We start from the raw sequence: 19,763 nt of genomic DNA on the forward strand, positions 1-19,763 counted from the left end.
AAGTTGACGACTGGCCAGAGCGGTAACAATAGTGATGGGGAGAAGTCAGTAATTTAGGGTAACATTTTGGAAGTAATGTCAACAGAAATTGCTGACAGGTTGGCTGTAGAGACAGAGATAGCTGGAACAAATCTTCTAACATTTGCTTAAACAACCAGGTAGATGGGAGATCCATTTTTGAGAGAGAGAAAGCTTGCAGAGGTGGTGACCTGTGGGCTGACTGAGAGTTCTACTTTGAGCATGTTGAGTTTGAAGTGCTTATTAAACACTCATGTGGAAGTGTCACATAGGCAGAGTTCAGACTATTTTAGATAACCATGGGCCATAATGAAACCGAAAACATTATTGTTTTACCAATGCCAAGATGGAATTTTTCAGCAACTGCTTTTTTTTTTCTATAAAAAACTTGTGTATAAAAGAATGAAAAAGGGATATATGTAGATAGAGAACAGATTTGTGGATACAACAGGAGAAGGAGAGGGTGGGACAAATTGAGAGTAGCATTGAAACATATACATTAACATATGTGAAATAGAAAGCTGGTTGAAGCTGTTGTATAACACAGGGAGCTCAGCCTAGTGCTCTGTGACAACCTAGAGCGGTGGGATGAAGGGGGAGGGATGGAGGAGACGTACAAGAGGGAGGGGATATATGTATACTTATGGCTGATTCATGCTGTTGTATTGTATTGCAGAAACCAACACAACACTGTAAAGCAATTATCCTCCAATTAAAATTTTTTAAAAAGCTTAAAAAAAGAACAAAATGGGGGAAGAAACACCAGCTTCAAACCATAGTCCTTTTTATTCAGAAAAAAAGATCATTTCTAAGTACAAGAGATTTTCCTTGTTTTCAAGCCATATTCTGTGAGGATGTAGGCTGGAGGGGATACACTTCACTCTCTGTACAATGGCAACTAATTCCTGACACCCCTGCCAAAAAGTTTATTGTACAATTCCTGACCCTCTTGGCAAAGGGTTCTTTGTTAAGATTAAACTAATGACTTAATTCTAGTACAAAAACAAACAAAAGAAACAAAAATGAACCTTTTAAATGTACCTATACCTCCAGGTGCTAACGCAGTCCTAATGGCTAACCCCAGATGAATGAACCTACATTCTTAAACACTGTTCCAAGAACTTATGTGAAGTCAAGGTGTAAACATGAAAATCTTTCTAGAGATCCTGAGGCTTCAAGGGTCTCCTGACTTAGATGGCATAACCATAATTCTCAGTTTAGGAATCTCAGATGTCTGTGAAAGTACCTGACAGAAAATGGAAAGTAAAGTTGAAACTGAATTCATAAGGATGTTTCAGCTCTAAGAGTATGTGGCATTATACCAAGAGTTTCCAATGAGCAAATGAGAAACTGGTAGGTCTGATCTCCATGTGTACTGTGCCGTGGATGCCCCACAGGAGGGAGGGATTCAAGAGAAAAGCCCTCCTCCTCCTGTCTCCTCCCATCAACTTCACAGAGGATGAGTCTTTATACCCAGCACACATCTACACCTACACATGTTTTAGTTAGCTTGGGAAGACAAAGAATTAGCTTCTGTTCAAGAATAGTGTGGCCCCATTTTCTATACCCAGTGAGCAAAAAGGATAGCTATGTATAGAGATTATGATCTCCCCAACTTACATGAATTAGCTTTGGTTATCTGGATAAATGAAGACAAACTGCTTCCTGGAACTAGTCCCTATCCCTCCTGAATGTATTGATAAATTTAGCCCTTAGTGACTTCAGTCCTGTAATATTACAGAAAAGAAAAAAGAAAGCCCTCAAGGAAGAGAAAAATAAAACAGTGTGATTTATGTGAATACCCAAGAATGAACTATCATGACAACTTTCTTTAAACACTGTCTTCATGGCAGCACTGAGAAATGCCAGAACACCAGAGGACAGATTGTGGGATGACATCTTTCCTTCTCCATCAATAAAAGGTTCTTTACAGGTGTGTAGCAGCCCCATCCAAATTCTTGCATCAAAGAATCATTTCCTTTGAAAGAGGACCTCAACAAACATATTCACAATTTCATTTTTCCTTTGAAACAATAAAGTGAATTTTTATAACTATAAAAATAATTAATATTCATTAAGAAAAATTATAAAATGTGAAGAAAATTTAAATGGCATGTAATGCTAAAATCCACAAATACCTAATTGCAATATATGATATATTGCTTCTCTTTTTAAAACTTTTTATTGAAGTATAGTTGATTTACAATGTTGTATTAAATTCTGCTGTTTAGTAAAGTGACTCAGTTATAGATATACATAACTTCTTTTCCATAGTCTTTCCCATTATGTTTTAATTTATCACAGGATATTGAATGTAGTTCCTGAGCTATACAGTAGGATTTTGTTGTTCACCCATCTTATATGTAAAAGTTTGCATCTGTTAGCCCCAAACTCCCAATCCTTCCCACCTGCACTCTATCTCCCCCAGGCAACCACAAGTCTGTTCTCTATATCTGTTAGTCTGTTTTTGTTTCATAAACATGCTCATTTGTGTCATACTTTAGATTCCATATATAAGTGATAGCATATGGTATTTGTCTTTCTCTTTGTGACCTGAACTTCACTTAGTATGATCATCTCTAGGTCCATTCTTGTTGCTGCAAAGGGCATTATTTCATTCTTTATAATGACCCAGTGATTATTTTATATATATATATATACACACACACACACACACACACACACCACATCTTCTTTATCCATTCATCTGTCGGTGGACATTTAGGTTGTTTCCATGTCTTGACTATTGTAAATAGTGCTGCTATGAACATATGGGTGCATTTATCTTTTTGAATTATAGTTTTTCTGATAATATGCCCAGGAGTGGGATTGCTGGATCATGTGGCAAATCTATTTTTAGTTTTTTGACAACCTCCATAATTTTTTCCATGACTGCATCAGATTACATTGCCACTAACCCTGTTAGGAGGTTCCTTCTTCTCCACACTCTCTCTAGGATTTATTATTTGTAGATTTTTAATGATGCCCATTATGACTGCTGTGAGGTGGTACCAGTGTTGTTTGGATTTTCATTTCTCTAATAATTAGTGATGATGAGCATCTTTTCATGTTCCTATTGGCCATCTGTATATATCTTCTTTGGAGAAATGTCTATTTAGGTCTTCTGCTCATTTTTTGGTTGGGTTGTTTGGTTTTTGTTATTGAATTATAGGGCATGTTTGTATCTTTTGGAAATTAAGCCATGTCAGTGGCATCGTTTGCAAATATTTTCTCCAAGTCCATAGTTTGCCTTTCTGTTTTGTTTATGGTTTCCTTTGCTGTGAAAAATCCTGTAAGTTTCATTAAGTCCCATTTGTTTATTTTTGCTTTTATTTCCATCGCCTTGGAAAGCTGAACTAAGAAAACATTGTATGATTTACATCAGAGAATGTTTTGCTTCTTCTGGGAATTTTATGGTGTCGTGTCTTATATTTAAATTTTAAAGTATTTTGAGTTTACTTTTGTGTATGCTGCTGCTGCTGCTGCTGCTGCTAAGTCGCTTCAGTCGTGTCTGACTCTGTGCGACCCCAGAGACGGCAGCCCATCAGGCTCTGCCGTCCCTGGGATTCTCCAGGCAAGAACACTGGAGTGGGTTGCCATTGCCTTCTCCAATGCATGAAAGTGAAAAGTGAAAGCGAAGTCGCTCAGTCGTGTCTGACTCCTAGCGACTCCATGGACTGCAGCCTACCAGGCTCCTCCATCCATGGGATTTTCCAGGCAGGAGTACTGGAGTGGGTTGCCATTGCCTTCTCCACTTTTATGTATAGAGTGAGGATATGTTCTAACTTCACTGATTTACATGTGGCTGTCCAACATTCCTAACACTGCTTGCTAAAAAGACTGCATTTTTCCCATTGTATATTATTCTTGTTTCCTTTATCAAAGATTAATTGTCCATAGGTATGTGGGTTTATTGCTCAGCTGTCTATTCTGTTCCATTGACCTGAATGTCTGTCTCTGTGCTAGTACCGTGTTGATTTAATTACTGTAGGTATGTAGTATTGACTGAAAGTTATGCCTCCTGCTTTGTTCTTTGTCCTCAGGATTGTTTTGGCAATTTGTTGTCTTTTATGTTTCCATATGAATTTTAGAATTATTTGTTAGAATTCTGGGAAAACCATCATGAATATGTTGATAGGCATTTCATTGAATCTGTATATTGTTTTGGGTAGTAGGCCATTTTAACAAAATTCTTCCAATCCAAGAGCATAGGATGTCTTTTTATTTTTTGAATCTTATTTAATTTCCTTATTAATGTTTTATATTTATCAGCATGCAAGTCTTTCAACTCCTTGGTTATGTTTATTCCTAGATAATCTACTTTTCTGGTTTATTATTAGCTTTTTTTTTTTACATACCCTTTCTGATATATGACTGTTAGCATAAAGAAATGCAACTGATTTCTGTATGTTAATCTTGTATCCTGCTACTTTGCTGAATTCATTTGTAAGTTCTAATATTTTGGTGTGAAGTCTTTAGTGTTTTGTATATGGAGTATTATGTCACATGCATATAATGACAATTTTACCTTTTCCCTACCATTCTGAATATATTTTATTCATTTTTCTTGTCTGATTGCTATAGCTAAGGCACATGTCTTCAATACTATGTTGAAGAGAATTGGTGAGAGTAGGCATCCTTGTTTTGTTCCCTATTTTATTGGGAACTTTTCACCATTGATTTTTATGTTGGCTGGGGGTTTGTCATAAATAGCTTTTATTATATTGAGACATGTTCCCTCTATATTCACTTTCATAAGGGTTTTATCATGAATTGGTGTGAAATTTTATCAAATACTTGTTTTGCATCCATTAAAATTATTATGTGGCTTTGTCTTTTCTTTTGTTGATGTGGTGTATTACAGGGTTATTTGTATATGCTGTGCCAGCCATGTGGCCCTAGGATGAATCCCACTTGGTTGTGGTGCATGATTTTTTTATGCATTGTTCAATTCAATCTACAAATATTTTATTGAACATTATTGCATGTATATTCATCAAAAGATATTGGTCTGTAATTTTCTTTTTTGGTAGTGTTTTTTTGTCTTATTTTAGTAGCAGGGTGATGGTGGCCCCATAGAATGTCTTTGGGTATGTTCCTTTCTCTTCAAACTTTAGGATGAGTAATAGAATGATCAGTCTAAATTCTTCTTTGTGTGTTTGGTAGAATTTGCCTGTGAAGCCATCTGGTCTTGCACTTTTATTCCTACAGATTTTTTTTTAAATTAAAGATTCTATTTCACTTCTAGTGATTGGTCTGTTCAAGCAACCTATTTCTACTTGATTCAGTCTTGGTGAGTTGTATGATTCTAAAAAGTTGTTCATTTCTTCTAATTTGTCAAATTTGTTGGCATATAATTGTTCATAGTCATATATATATATTTTTTCCAGTATAAGTTGTTTTTCCTCTTTCACTTTTTATTTTATTTGGTCTTCTCTCTTTTCTTCTTGGTGAGCCCAGCCAGAGGTTTATCAAATTTGTTTACCCTTTCAAAGAACCTGGTCTTGGTTTTATTGATTTTTCCATTTCCATTATTTTTATCTCTATTGATTTCCTCTCTGAACTTTATTAACTCCTTCCTTAAGCTTCCTTGAAGTTTTGTTTGTTCTTCTTTTTCTAATTATTTTAGGTGGTGAGTTTGATTATTCACTTGAGATTTCTTATTTCTTAAAGAAGACCTGTATCAACATGAACTTTTCTCTGAGAACTATTTTTGCCACATTCCATAGTGTTTGTATAGTTCTGTTTTCATTGTCATTTTTCTTGAAGTATTTTTTATTTTCTTCTTTGATTTTATCATTTAAACACTTTTTAGTAGCATGCTATTTAGTCTCCATGTAATTGTTTCTTCCTTTTTTTTTTTTGTTTTTCTGGGATTGATTTCTAGTTTCATGCCATTGTGGTCAGAAAAGATGCTTGAAATAATTTCTATAACTCTTAAATTTGTTGAGGCTTGTTGTGTGCTCTAGTATGTGGTCAGTTGTAGAGAATGTTGCCTGTGCACTTGAAAAGAATGTCTATTCTGCTTTTTTGGAATGATACATATTTCTTTTAAGTAAATAAATAATTCTTTGTAACATATGTTACAAAATGAAAATAACATGGTATAAATGGGTGGTGTTCTTATTTTGAAAGTGAAAGTCACTCATTCATCAACAAAAATCATAGCATCTGGTCCCATTACTTCATGGCAAATAGATGGGGAAACAATGGAAACAGCAACAGACTTCATTTTCTTAGCCTCCAAAATCACTGCAGCCATGAAATTAAAAGATGCTTGCTCCATTGAAGAAAAGCTATGACCAACCTGGACAGCATATTAAAAGGCAGAGACATTACTTTGCTGACAAAGGTTCATATAGACAAAGCTATGGTTTTTCCAGTAGTCATGTACAGGTGTGAGAACTGGACTATAGAGAAGGCTGAGTGCCAAAGAATTGATGCTTTTGAACTCTGATGTTGGAGAAGACTCTTGAGAGTCCTTTGGACTGCAACGAGATCCAACCAGTTAATCCTAAAGGAAATCAGCCCTGAATATTCATTGGAGGGACTGATGCTAAAACTGAAACTCAAATACTTTGGCCACCTGATATGAAGAACTGACTAATTAGAATAGACCTTGATGCTGGGAAAGATTGAAGTTGGGAGGAGAAGGGGATAACAGAGGATGAGATGGTTGGATGGTATCAACGACTCAATGGACAAGAATTTGAGCAAGCTCTAGAAATTGGTGATGGACAGAAAGGCCTGGCATGCTGCTATCCATGGGGTCACAAAAAGTCGGACATGACTGAGTGACTGAACTGACTGACTGTTCCTATTTTAAAGAATATAATTTTAAAGCTATGGAAATATCATTCCTAATTTATTTTCATGAGCTACTTCTGTTTCCAAACAATTTTACAAATGTGAATATTGTGAAATAAATACTCCATATAAGCCTGGTCCATAATTATAATGTTTTCATTTTGAAAGCAGTAAGTTTTATTAGAGATAAATTTTAGAGTAAAGGACATTAATATTTGAAGTGTCTATACATTTCATAAATTTTTCAGATAGTTGTTTTCTCTATACAGTCACCGGTATCAAAGGATCATCTCATCAAGATTGGGTACCATTGTTTGTACAAAAGAAAAGAGAATAAATCAGTTTATTTGGGCAATGTTTTTAGTATTGATGTGTAAGTCTCTTGCAAATTATATAAACTCTTTCAAACTTGTTGCTATACTTGTCAACCATATTAACACTTCAATGACTTCAAACAAGTTTATTCAAGATGTTCTTGATTTTCCTAAAGCTCCTCCAGAAAACCAGTCCTAAGAATGGCTCATTTTTTCTTAATTTAAAGTAAAACACATTGCATGGTTTTCTATACTCCATTTATAGGATATTTCATTTGCTACACTTCGTATATCTAGAGAATTTTTCAATGGTAGAGAATCAGTGACTATAAAGTGTATAATACAATTAGTAGAAGAAATGAAATATTTGTTAGAGCACATACTATCTTTCTTGCAGAAAGAAACCCTATGGTCATATGCATAGTAAATAAATTTTCTGGTCTTCTACACAGGACTGGAAAAGGTCAGTTTTCATTCCAATCCCAAAGAAAGGCAGTGCCAAAGAATGCTCAAAGTACCACACAATTGCACTTAGCTCACAGATTAGTAAAGTAATGCTTAAAATTCTCCAAGCCAGGCTTCAGCAATATGTGTACCATGAACTTCCAAATGTTCAGGCTGGTTTAGAAAAGGCAGAGGAACCAGAGGTCAAATTGTCAACATCCGATGGATCATTGAAAAAGCAAGAGCATTCCAGAAAAAACAAACAAACATCTATTTCTGCTTTATTGACTATGCCAAAGCCTTTGACTGTGTGGATCACAATAAACTGTGGAAAATTCTGAAAGAGATGGGAATACCAAACCACCTGACCTTCCTCTTGAGAAACCTGTATGCAGGTCAGGAAGCAACAGTTAGAACTGGACATGGGACAACAGACTGGTTACAAATAACAAAAGGAGTACATCAAAGCTGTATATTGTCACCCTGCTTATTTAACGTATATGCAGAGTACCTCATGAGAAACACTGGGCTAGAAGAAGTACAAGCTGGAATCAAGATTGCTGGGAGAAATATCAATAACCCCAGATATGCAGATGACACCACCCTTATGGCAGAAAGTGAAGAAGAACTAAGGAGCCTCTTGATGAAGATGAAAGTGGAGAGTGAAAAAGTTGACTTAAAACTCAGTATTCAGAAAACTAAGATCATGGCATCCGGCCCCATCACTTCATGGGAAATAGATGGGAAAACAGTGGAAACAGTGTCAGACTTTATTTTTCTGGGCTCCAAAATCACTGCAGATAGTGATTGCAGCCATGAAATTAAAAGACGCTTACTCTTTGGAAGGAAAGTTATGACCAACCTAGACAGCATATTGAAAAGCAGAGACATTACTCTGTCAACAGAGGTCCATCTAGTCAAGGCTATGGTTTTTCCAGTGGTCATGTATGGACGTCAGAGTTGGACTATAAGAAAAGCTGAGAACTCTAGGGGAAGATGGCAGAGGAATAGGATGGGGAGACCACTTTCTCCCCCACAAATTCGTCAAAAGAACATTTAAACACAGAGTAAATTCCACAAAACAACTTCTGAATGCCGGCAGAGGACATCAGGCACCCAGAAAAGCAACCCATTGTCTTCGAAAGGAGGTAGGAAAAAATATAAAAGACAAAAAAAGAGACAAAAGAGGGAGGGACGGAGCTCCATCCCAGGAAGGGAGTCTTAAAAAGAGAGAAGTTTCCAAACACCAAGAAACACTCTCACTGCCGAGTCTGTGCCGAGCCTTGGAAGCACAGAGGGCAACATAACAGGGAGGAAAAATAAATAAACAATTAAAACCCACAGATTATGAGCCCAAAGGTAACTCCCCCAGTGGAGAAGCAGCACAGACGTCTGCACCTGCCACTAGCCAGCAGGGGCTGGGCAGGAAGGCGCGGAGCGGGCTGCATCGCTTAGAGTAATGATCTGGCCTGAATGCCCCGAACGCTATCTGAGCGAACTAATTTGGGCTAGCAAACCAGACTGTAGGATATCTACCACACGAAAAGCCAGCCCTAACCTAAGACACTGCCAGGCCTGTGCAGGGAACAAAGGACTGAACAGAGATAGCCAGCTGCAGACCATCCCCCTCCAGTGACAGGCAGCCAGAGCCTGAAAGGGACAATCACAGCCCCAGAGAGACATTATCTAGAAAACTGTAAGCAGGCTTCTTTGCTTACTAAGACTTCTTGGGGTTCTGGATGGTCAACATCCGCCTGAGAAGGTGCGCCGGTTGTACACCCAGAAAACCGAGCAGCAGGGAGGCGATAAGTCGCAGCAACCACACTCGCCAAACACCTCATCGCCTGAGCTGCTCGGACCTGGGAAGGGCACAAAACGCAGGCCCAACCGAGTCTGTGCCTCTGGGGACTACCCGAGTGCTGGAACCTGAGCGGCTTAGACCTGGGAGATGCAGGCAGCCCAGGGCCGACCTCGGATGGTTCCTGGAGGAGCAACCTGAGCAGTATGGGCATGGAGGCTACATGTGCGGTGAGCGGGGGCAGGCCCAGTGTGGCAGAGGCACTGCAAGCACATGCCAGTGTTATTTGTTTGCAGCGTCCCTCCCTCCCCACAGTGTGAATGAACAAGTGAGCCTAAAAAAACAAAAAACTGTCCACCACTGCCCCCTTTGTGTCAGGGCAGAAATCAGACACTGAAGAGACCAGCAAACGGAAGAAGCTATAACAGAGGGTACCGCCTTGGAAGCGACAGGCAATAGATTAAAACCCTGTCATTAGTACCCACTACATAGGAAGGGGCCTATAGATCTTGAGAAATAGAAGCCAGACCAAGGAACTAGCCGAAAATGAACTGACCCCACAATACCCACAACACCACCAGAGAAAGTTCTAGATATATTTTAACTATTTTTACGATCATTCATTCTTTCTTTTTTAAAATTTTTTAAAAAAAATTTTTAAGCCCTCTATTAATCCCTTAATTTTCACTTTTATAACCTACTATTACTCTGCAAAAGAAAAGACCCTATTTTTTAAAAGCAAATTTCATATATATATATATTTTATAATTTTTGTGACCTTGTTATTTTTTCTCTCTCTTTTTCTTTTTTTTTTCTCTTCTTTTCTTTAACATTGTATTTTTGAAATTCCAAACTCTATCTAGATTTTTAATTTTAGCTTTTTGGTATTTGTTATCAATTTTGTACCTATTTTTTTTTTACAATTTCTGTGACTTTTTTTTCTCTTTCTTTCTCTTCTTCTTTTCTTTAACATTGTATTTCTGAAATTCCAAACTTTACTCTAGATTTTTAATTTATGCTTTTTGGTATTTGTTATCAATTTTGTACCTATATTTTTTTATAATTTTTGTGACTTTGTTTTTTTTTTTTTTCTCTTTCTTTTTCTTCTTCTTTTCTTTAACATTGTATTTTTGAAATTCCAAACTCTACTCTAGATTTTTAATTTTTGCTTTTAGGTATTTGTTACCAATTTTATACCTTTAAGAACCCAATCTTAAGTACCCATTTTTTACTTGGGAGAGAGATTACTGGCTTCACTGCTCTCTCACCCTTTGGACTCTCCTTTTTCTCCACCAGGTCGCCTGTGTCTCCTCCCTAACCCCTCTCTACTCTACCCAACTCTGTGAATTTCTGTGTGTTTCAGATGGTGGAGAACACTTAGGGAACCGATTACTGGCTGGATCTGTCTCTCTCCTTTTCATTCCCCCCTTTTATCCTCCTGGCCACCTCTGTCTCCTTCCTCCCTCTTCTCTTCTCTGTATAACTCCGTGAACATCTCTGAGCAGTCGAGTTGTGGAGTGCACATAAGGAAATGATTACTGGCTAGCCCGCTCTCTCCTCTATTGATTCCACCTCATCTCATTCGGGTCACCTCTAAACTCCCTCCACCCTCTTCTCTTCTCCATGTAATGCTGTGAACCTCTCTGGGTGACCCTACAGTGGAGAAACTTTTCATCTTTAACCTAGATGTTTTATCAATGGTGCTGTATAGAAGGAGAAGTTTTGAGACTACTGTAAAAATAAGACCGATAACTGGAAGCAGGAGGCTTAAGTCCAAACCCTGACTCCAGGGAACTCCTGACTCCAAGGAACTTTAATTGACAGGAGCTCATCAAACGCCTCCATACCTACACTGAAACCAAGCACCACACAAGGGCCAACAAGTTCCAGGGCAAGACATACCAAGCAAATTCTCCAGCAACAAAGGAACGCAGCCCTGAGCTTCAAGATACAGGCTGCCCAAAGTCACCCCAAAACCATAGACATCCCATAACTCATTACTGGACACTTCATTGCACTCCAGAGAGAAGAAATACAGCTCCACCCACCAGAACACCGACACAAGCTTCCCTAACCAGGAAACCTTGACAAGCCACCTGTACAAACCCACACACAGCGAGGAAACTCCACAATAAAGAGAACTCCACAAACTGCCAGAATACAGAAAGGACACCCCAAACTCAGCAATTTAAACAAGATGAAGAGACAGAGGAATACCCAGCAGATAAAGGAACAGGATAAATGCCCACCAAGCCAAACAAAAGAGGAAGAGATAGGGAATCTACCTGATAAAGAATTCCGAATAATGATAGTGAAATTGATCCAAAATCTTGAAATCAAAATGGAATCATAGATAAATAGCCTGGAGGCAAGGATTGAGAAGATGCAAGAAAGGTTTAACAAGGACCTAGAAGAAATAAAAAAGTTAATATATAATGAATAATGCAATAAATGAGATTAAAAAAACACTCTGGAGGCAACAAATAGTAGAATAACAGAGGCAGAAGATAGGATTAGTGAATTAGAAGATAGAATGGTAGAAATAAATGAATCAGAGAAGATAAAAGAAAAACGAATTAAAAGAAATGAGGACAATCTCAGAGACCTCAAGGACAATATTAAAAGATAAAATATTTGAATCATAGGAGTCCCAGAAGAAGAAGACAAAAAGAAAGACCATGAGAATATACTTGAGGAGATAATAGTTGAAAACTTCCCTAAAATGGGGAAGGAAATAATCACTCAAGTCCAAGAAACCCAGAGAGTCCCAGACAGGATAAATCCAATGCGAAACAGCCCAAGACACATATTAATCAAATTAACAAAGATCAAACACAAAGAACAAATATTAAAAGCAGCAAGGGAAAAACAACAAATAACACACAAAGGAATTCCCATAAGGATAACAGCTGATCTTTTGATAGAAACTCTTCAAGCCAGGAGGGAATGGCAAGACATACTTAAAGTGATGAAAGAAAATAACCTACAGCCCAGATTATTGTACCCAGCAAGGATCTCATTCAAATATGAAGGAGAAATCAAAAGGTTTATAGACAAGCAAAAGCTGAGAGAATTCAGCACCACCAAACCAGCTTTCCAACAAATACTAAAGGATATTCTCTAGACAGGAAACACAAAAAGAGCGTATAAATTCGAAGCCAAAACAATAAAGTAAATGGCAACGGGATCATACTTATCAATAATTACCTTAAACGTAAATGGGTTGAATGCCCCAACCAAAAGACAAAGACTGGCTGAATGGATACAAAAACAAGACCCCTACATATGTTGTCTACAAGAAACCCACCTCAAAACAGGGGACACATACAGACTGAAAGTGAAGGGCTGGAAAAAGATTTTCCATGCAAATAGGGACCAAAAGAAAGCAGGAGTAGCAATACTCATATCAGATAAAATAGACTTTAAAACAAAGGCTGTGAAAAGAGACAAAGAAGGTCACTACATAATGATCAAAGGATCAATCCAAGAAGAAGATATATATCATTTATAAATATATATGCACCCAACATAGGAGCACTGCAGTATGTAAGAAAAATGCTAACAAGTATGAAAGGAGAAATTAACAATAACACAATAATAGTGGGAGACTTTAATACCCCACTCACACCTATGGATAGATCAACTAAACAGAAAATTAACAAGGAAACACAAACTTTAAATGATACAATAGACCAGTTAGACCTAATTGATATCTATAGGACATTTCATCCCAAAACAATGAATTTCACCTTTTTCTCAAGCACACATGGAACCTTCTCCAGGATAGATCACATCCTGGGCCATAAATCTAGCCTTTGTAAATTCAAAAAACTTGAAATCATTCCAAGCATCTTTTCTGACCACAATGCAGTAAGATTAGATCTCAATTACAGAAGAAAAACTATTAAAAGGAGGCTATATAAAACTATATAAAATGGAGGCTGAACAACACGCTGCTAAATAACCAACAAATCACAGAAGAAATCAAAATTTGCATAGAAATGAATGAAAATGAAAACACAACAACCCAAAACCTGTGGGACACTGTAAAAGCAGTCCTAAGGGGAAAGTTCATAGCAATACAGGCATACCTCAAGAAACAAGAAAAAAGTCAAATAAATAACCTAACTGTACACCTAAAGCAATTAGAAAAGGAAGAAATGAAGAACTCTAGGGTTAGTAAAAGTAAAGAAATCTTAAAAATTAGGGCAGAAATAAATGCAAAAGAAACAAAGGAGACCATAGCAAAAATCAACAAAGCCAAAAGCTGGTTCTTTGAAAGGATAAATAAAATCGGCAAACCATTAGCCAGACTTATCAAGAAACAAAGGGAGAAAAATCAAATCAATAAAATTAGAAATGAAAATGGAGAGATCACAACAGACAACACAGAAATACAAAGGATCATAAGAGACTACTATCAACAATTATATGCCAATAAAATGGATAACGTGGAAGAAATGGACAAATTCTTAGAAAAGTACAACTTTCCAAAACTAGACCAGGAAGAAATAGAAAATCTTAACAGACCCATCACAAGCACGGAAATTTAAACTGTAATCAGAAATCTTCCAGCAAACAAAAGCCCAGGTCCAGACGGCTTCACAGCTGAATTCTACCAAAAATTTAGAGAAGAGCTAACACCTATCCTACTCAAACTCTTCCAGAAAATTGTAGAGGAAGGTAAATTTCCAAACTCATTCTATGAGGCCACCATCACCCTAATACCAAAACCTGACAAAGATGCCACAAAAAAAGAAAACTACAGGCCAATATCACTGATGAACATAGATGCAAAAATCCTTAACAAAATTCTAGCAATCAGAATCCAACAACACATTAAAAAGATCATACACCATGACCAAGTGGGCTTTATCCCAGGGATGCAAGGATTCTTCAATATCCGCAAATCAATCAATGTGATACACCACATTAACAAATTGAAAAATAAAAACCATATGATTATTTCAACAGATGAAGAGAAAGCCTTTGACAAAATTCAACATCCATTTATGATAAAAACTCTCCAGGAAGCAGGGCTAGAAGGAACATACCTCAACATAATAAAAGCTATATATGACAAACCCACAGCTAACATTATCCTCAATGGTGAAAAATTGAAAGCATTTCCTCTAAAGTCAGGAACAAGACAAGGGTGCCCACTTTCACCATTACTATTCAACATAGTTTTGGAAGTTTTGGCCACAGCAATCAGAGCAGAAAAAGAAATAAAAGGAATCCAAATTGGAAAAGAAGAAGTAAAACTCTCACTGTTTGCAGGTGACATGATCCTCTACATAGAAAACCCTAAAGACTCCACCAGAAAATTACTAGAACTAATCAATGAATATAGTTAAGTTTCAGGATATAAAATCAACACACAGAAATCCCTTGCATTCCTGTACACTAATAATGAGAAAATAGAAAGAGAAATTAAGGAAACAATTCCATTCACCATTGCAATGAAAAGAATAAAATACTTAGGAATATATCTACCTAAAGAAACTAAAGACCTATATATAGAAAATTATAAAACACTGGTGAAAGAAATCAAAGAGGACACTAATAGATGGAGAAATATACCATGTTCATGGATCAGAAGAATCAATATAGTGAAAATGAGTATACTACCCAAAGCAATTTATAGATTCAATGAAATCCCTATCAAGCTACCAATGGTATTCTTCACAGAGCTAGAACAAATAATTTCACAATTTGTATGGAAATACAAAAAACCTCAAATAGCCAAAGCAATCTCGAGAAAGAAGAATGGAACTGGAAGAATCAACCTGCCTGACTTCAGGCTCTACTACAAAGCCACAATCATCAAGACAGTATGGTTCTGGCACAAAGACAGAAATACAGATCAATGGAACAAAATAGAGAGCCCAGAGATAAATCCATACACATATGGACACCTTATCTTTGACAAAGGAGGCAAGAATATACAATGGATTAAAGACAATCTCTTTAACAAGTGGTGCTGGGAAAACTGGTCAACCACTTGTAAAAGAATGAAACTAGAACACTTTTTAACACCATACACAAAAATAAACTCAAAATGGATTAAAGATCTAAACATAAGACCAGAAACTATAAATCTCCTAGAGGAGAACATAGGCAAAACACTCTCTGACACACATCACAGCAGGATCCTCTATGACCCACCTCCCAGAATACTGGAAATAAAGGCAAAAATAAACAAATGGGACCTAATTAATCTTAAAAGCTTCTGCACAACAAAGGAAACTATAAAGAAGGTGAAGAGACAGCCTTCAGAATGGGAGAAAATAATAGCAAATGAAGCAACTGACAAACAACTAATCTCAAAAATATACAAGCAACTCCTACAGCTCAATTCCAGAAAAATAAATGACCCAATCAAAAAATGGGCCAAAGAACTAAATAAACATTTCTCCAAAGAAGACATACAGATGGCTAACAAACACATGGAAAGATGCTCAACATCATTCATTATCAGAGAAATGCAAATCAAAACCACTATGAGGTACCATTTCACGCCAGTCAGAATGGCTGTGATCCAAAAGTCTACAAGCAATAAATGCTAGAGAGGGTGTGGAGAAAAGGGAACCCTCTTACACTGTTGGTGGGAATGCAAACTAGTATAGCCACTATGGAGAACAGTGGGGAGATTCCTTAAAAAAACTGGAAATAGAACTGCCTTATGACCCAGCAATCCCACTGCTGGGCATACACACTGAGGAAACCAGAAGGGAAAGAGACACGTGTACCCCAATATTCATCGCAGCACTGTTTATAATAGCCAGGACATGGAAGCAACCTAGATGTCCATCAGCAGATGAATGGATAAGAAAGCTGTGGTACATATACACAATGGAGTATTACTCAGCCATTAAAAATAATACATTTGAATCAGTTCTAATGAGATGAATGAAACTGGAGCCGATTATACAGAGTGAAGTAAGCCAGAAAGAAAAACACCAATACAGTATACTAACGCATATTTATGGAATTTAGAAAGATGGTAACAATAATCCTGTATACGAGACAGCAAAAGAGACACTGATGTATATAACAGTTTTTTTGGACTCTGTGGGAGAGGGAGAGGGTGGTATGATTTGGGAGAATGGCATTGAAACATGTATAATACCATATATGAAATGAGTCACCAGTCCAGGTTTGATGCACGATACTGGATGCTCAGGGCTGGTGCACTGGGATGACCCAGAGGGATGGTATGGGGAAGGAGGAGGGAGGAGGGTTCAGGATGGGGAACACATGTATACCTGCGGCAGATTCATTTTGATATATGGAAAAACCAATACAATATTGTAAAGTTAAAAAATAAAATAAAATTAAAAAAAAAAAGAAGTATCAAAACAGAAATCTAAAATATTACACTATGTTGCTTTGGCTGCTTTAGAATATAGGAAATCAGAGGAAATCCTGAAGCTCTTCTACAGTTATCATATTAAATAAGTCTTGAGAAATGGACATTCTGTATCTGTAAATTTCACTCAGAATTGCAGTGACAAAAGCTTTACTTCCATGAAAAAGATGCTCTTGCTGATTAAGCTTGAATTTTTGAGATTACTATCATCAGAGGCTCAACTGATACTGTTGAACAAAACAAAGCAAGGTTTTTTATTCAGCAAAAAGAAATTTAAATTTCTTAAGCAGTCAAAAAAAAAAAAGGAAAAGAAAAGCTGAGCACCAAAGAATTGATGCTTTTGAACTGTGGTGTTGGAGAAGACTCTTGAGAGTCCCTTGCACTGCAAGGAGATCCAACCAGTCCATTCTGAAGAGAACTAGGTAAAATAACACTGATAGCTAATGTTTACTGCATCCTTACTGAATTCCTGGCCCTGGGCTTAGTGCTTTACAGGGGTCACCCCACTTAATGTACACAATAAAAACATAAGGTATAGACCATTAGTAAACTCATTTACAGACAACAAAAAAAGAGGTTTAAAGAAGTTCTGAGAAATTCCTTGAAAAGTTAGTTCTGTAGAGATAAGAAGTATCTTGGTGTTTGTCTGGAATTGGAAGAGGGAACAGCAAGGGACTGCAAATGAGCGAGACATTTCTTTGGAGATTACACAAATGTTCCAAACTGAAACGCCGGTGAATGTTTCATAACCCCATAAATTTACTAAAAATCATTTAATTGTACACTTTAAATGAAAAAGAATTTATAGGACTTAATAAGTCTGTAAGGCTTTTAATTATAGTATGAAACTCACCCAGTGTCACACAACTAAGGAACCTGACTTGAAATTAGTTGCAACAGAACTTGGACTTGAAGCCAGAGATGTGATGACAGAACTCAAAGTGTATTATCCTGCCTTCAAAGAGTCACTGACCTCTCCCAACATATTATTAGATAAACAATAAGCAGTTGGCGTGCACACAGCCACAGCCAGGGTACCTTATAATTTATCATTTCAACCATAACTCTTTCGAATGACAGGGGTGTTATTATATTTTTCAACAGGAAAAGGGTAAGTTAAGCCTATGGTAGATATGTTGGGACACATATCACTCTAGCCATAGCTCACAGCCAAACACCATTTAATTTATTAGGTGCTTCAAAATGTATCTTCCAACTGGATCCCTGTACAAATTTGGCAGAGAAGGATTTCTCTCCACTTTATAGACTCAGCTAGGGTTTTAGGTTCATAAATCCTTAACTTACAGAGCAACTTGGCATTAAAACTACACTTTAAACTGGGGATTGCTGAATCTGCCATGTTAGCTGTTATTGAACAGTCTACAATCTAAGAATAGCTTTTACATTTTAAGTAGTTATAAAAGTCTGTACAAAATAACCATCATTTTGCCTTTTAGCCTGTAAAGCCTAAAATATTTCCTATTTGGCTCTTACAGGGGGAATAAATCTTGGCTTTAGACAATTGCTACCATCCATTCTAAAGCAACAACCCAGGAAAGCTCTGAATTACTAGAGTCATGTTGCAATTCCACGTATAGGAGAGGAATCTTTGTGTCATAAGTCCCCAATATATTATAGTTTGAATCACACGGAAGCTTATTATTTAAGTTCAGGCTGCCCTTCAAGTAAATCTGTCAATCTTCAGCAAACTATACAAGATAAATACCAAAAATCTTAAATATATCATATACAAAGAGAAAAATAAAATCTTAAAAGAAGCCATGGAAGGGAGGATGGGGAGCACTTTATCAATTGAGGAATACAGGTGGAAATTATAGCATACATCCCATCAGAAACCTGACAAAAAGAGACTGGAGTGAAATATATAGCATTTTGAAAGAAATAAGCCACCAACCTAGTGTTTTATATCCACTAAAACTGTTCTTCAAAACTGAAGACAAAATAAAAAACTTTTGGACAAATGAAAACTGAGCAAGCAGAAGATCATCTGCTCTGAAAGTAATACTAAAAGAAGTTTGTCAGGGAGAAAAAAATGGTTTAGGTCAGGAACTCAGATCTACATAGCATAAAAAGTGACTGTTTTAGCCTTACAGTTTCTAGAAGGCATGGACTTTGTTCTGTTCATCAGGCATTACTGGAGCTCAGCAAAATACTGGCATACCATATACAATACAACCTGAAAGACTGGTTGGATAGATCATGAACCAATATTCTGGAGTTTTTGTCATATTCAGACAACCCAAAGGCAGACATGGAAAGATGTATTTCCTACACTAAATGCCGAGATAAGGAAGCTGTATTATATTTCTTAGTCTTTTTATGTCTTAACAACACATTAAAAGTCCAAGGCTAAAATTCAAAGTTTTATATTCACAGGATTCTCCCTTTCTTACAAAAATATATTTGTCTGCATGGTTTCCATGGAGAGCAAAATAGTTTGCCAAAATAGTGCTGGGAGTGGTGAGCTTGTGAAGTAACAAAGTACACCCACTGGTGAGCCTGCTAGAATTTTCCTTCTGCTCACAGGTGATGATTTTGATGCTAAAGGCAGGTTGGAAGATCAAATAAGAATCATTTTCTATGTGATATTGCCCCGGTTTCAGCCCTGATTAGCCCAGGTATTGGTGTAATATAGGTCTAAATATCCAGAATGTCCAATTCCTTCCTAAAAGTCACCATACCTGTCCAGGTTTCCCAAGGCCCAGTGATAATAAAAGTTCTAGTTGATTAATAGCCACCTAGTGTGATCTTCATGCAAGGATGTAGTGAAAGACAGAGTGGCAGCACAAAGTTATACCTGCAGATAAATGTGGGGAATCCTCTCAACTCTCTGACTTCATTCCCTCAAAGCTACATCTTGGGACCAGCATCTTCATACTGCTTCGTACCACACCCTCCTTCTGAGAGAGAACCGAAGCTCTGACGTGTCTATCCAGTCGTATGCTCAGGGATGGTGGAATAGGACAGAAAGAGGCATGCAAAGGAAAGT

At 37.1% G+C, this 19,763-nt stretch overlaps 1 protein-coding gene across 1 annotated transcript in view; it reads right to left on the reverse strand.

Moving 5' to 3' along the window:
- Positions 1 to 19,763, reverse strand: part of LOC102412899 (phosphatidylcholine transfer protein) — a 276,982-nt gene that overhangs the window by 6,367 nt on the left and 250,852 nt on the right. The window lies entirely within an intron of this gene.

The sequence above is a fragment of the Bubalus bubalis genome, chromosome 3, assembly GCF_019923935.1.
Source record: "Bubalus bubalis isolate 160015118507 breed Murrah chromosome 3, NDDB_SH_1, whole genome shotgun sequence".
Taxonomy (NCBI): domain Eukaryota; kingdom Metazoa; phylum Chordata; class Mammalia; order Artiodactyla; family Bovidae; genus Bubalus; species Bubalus bubalis.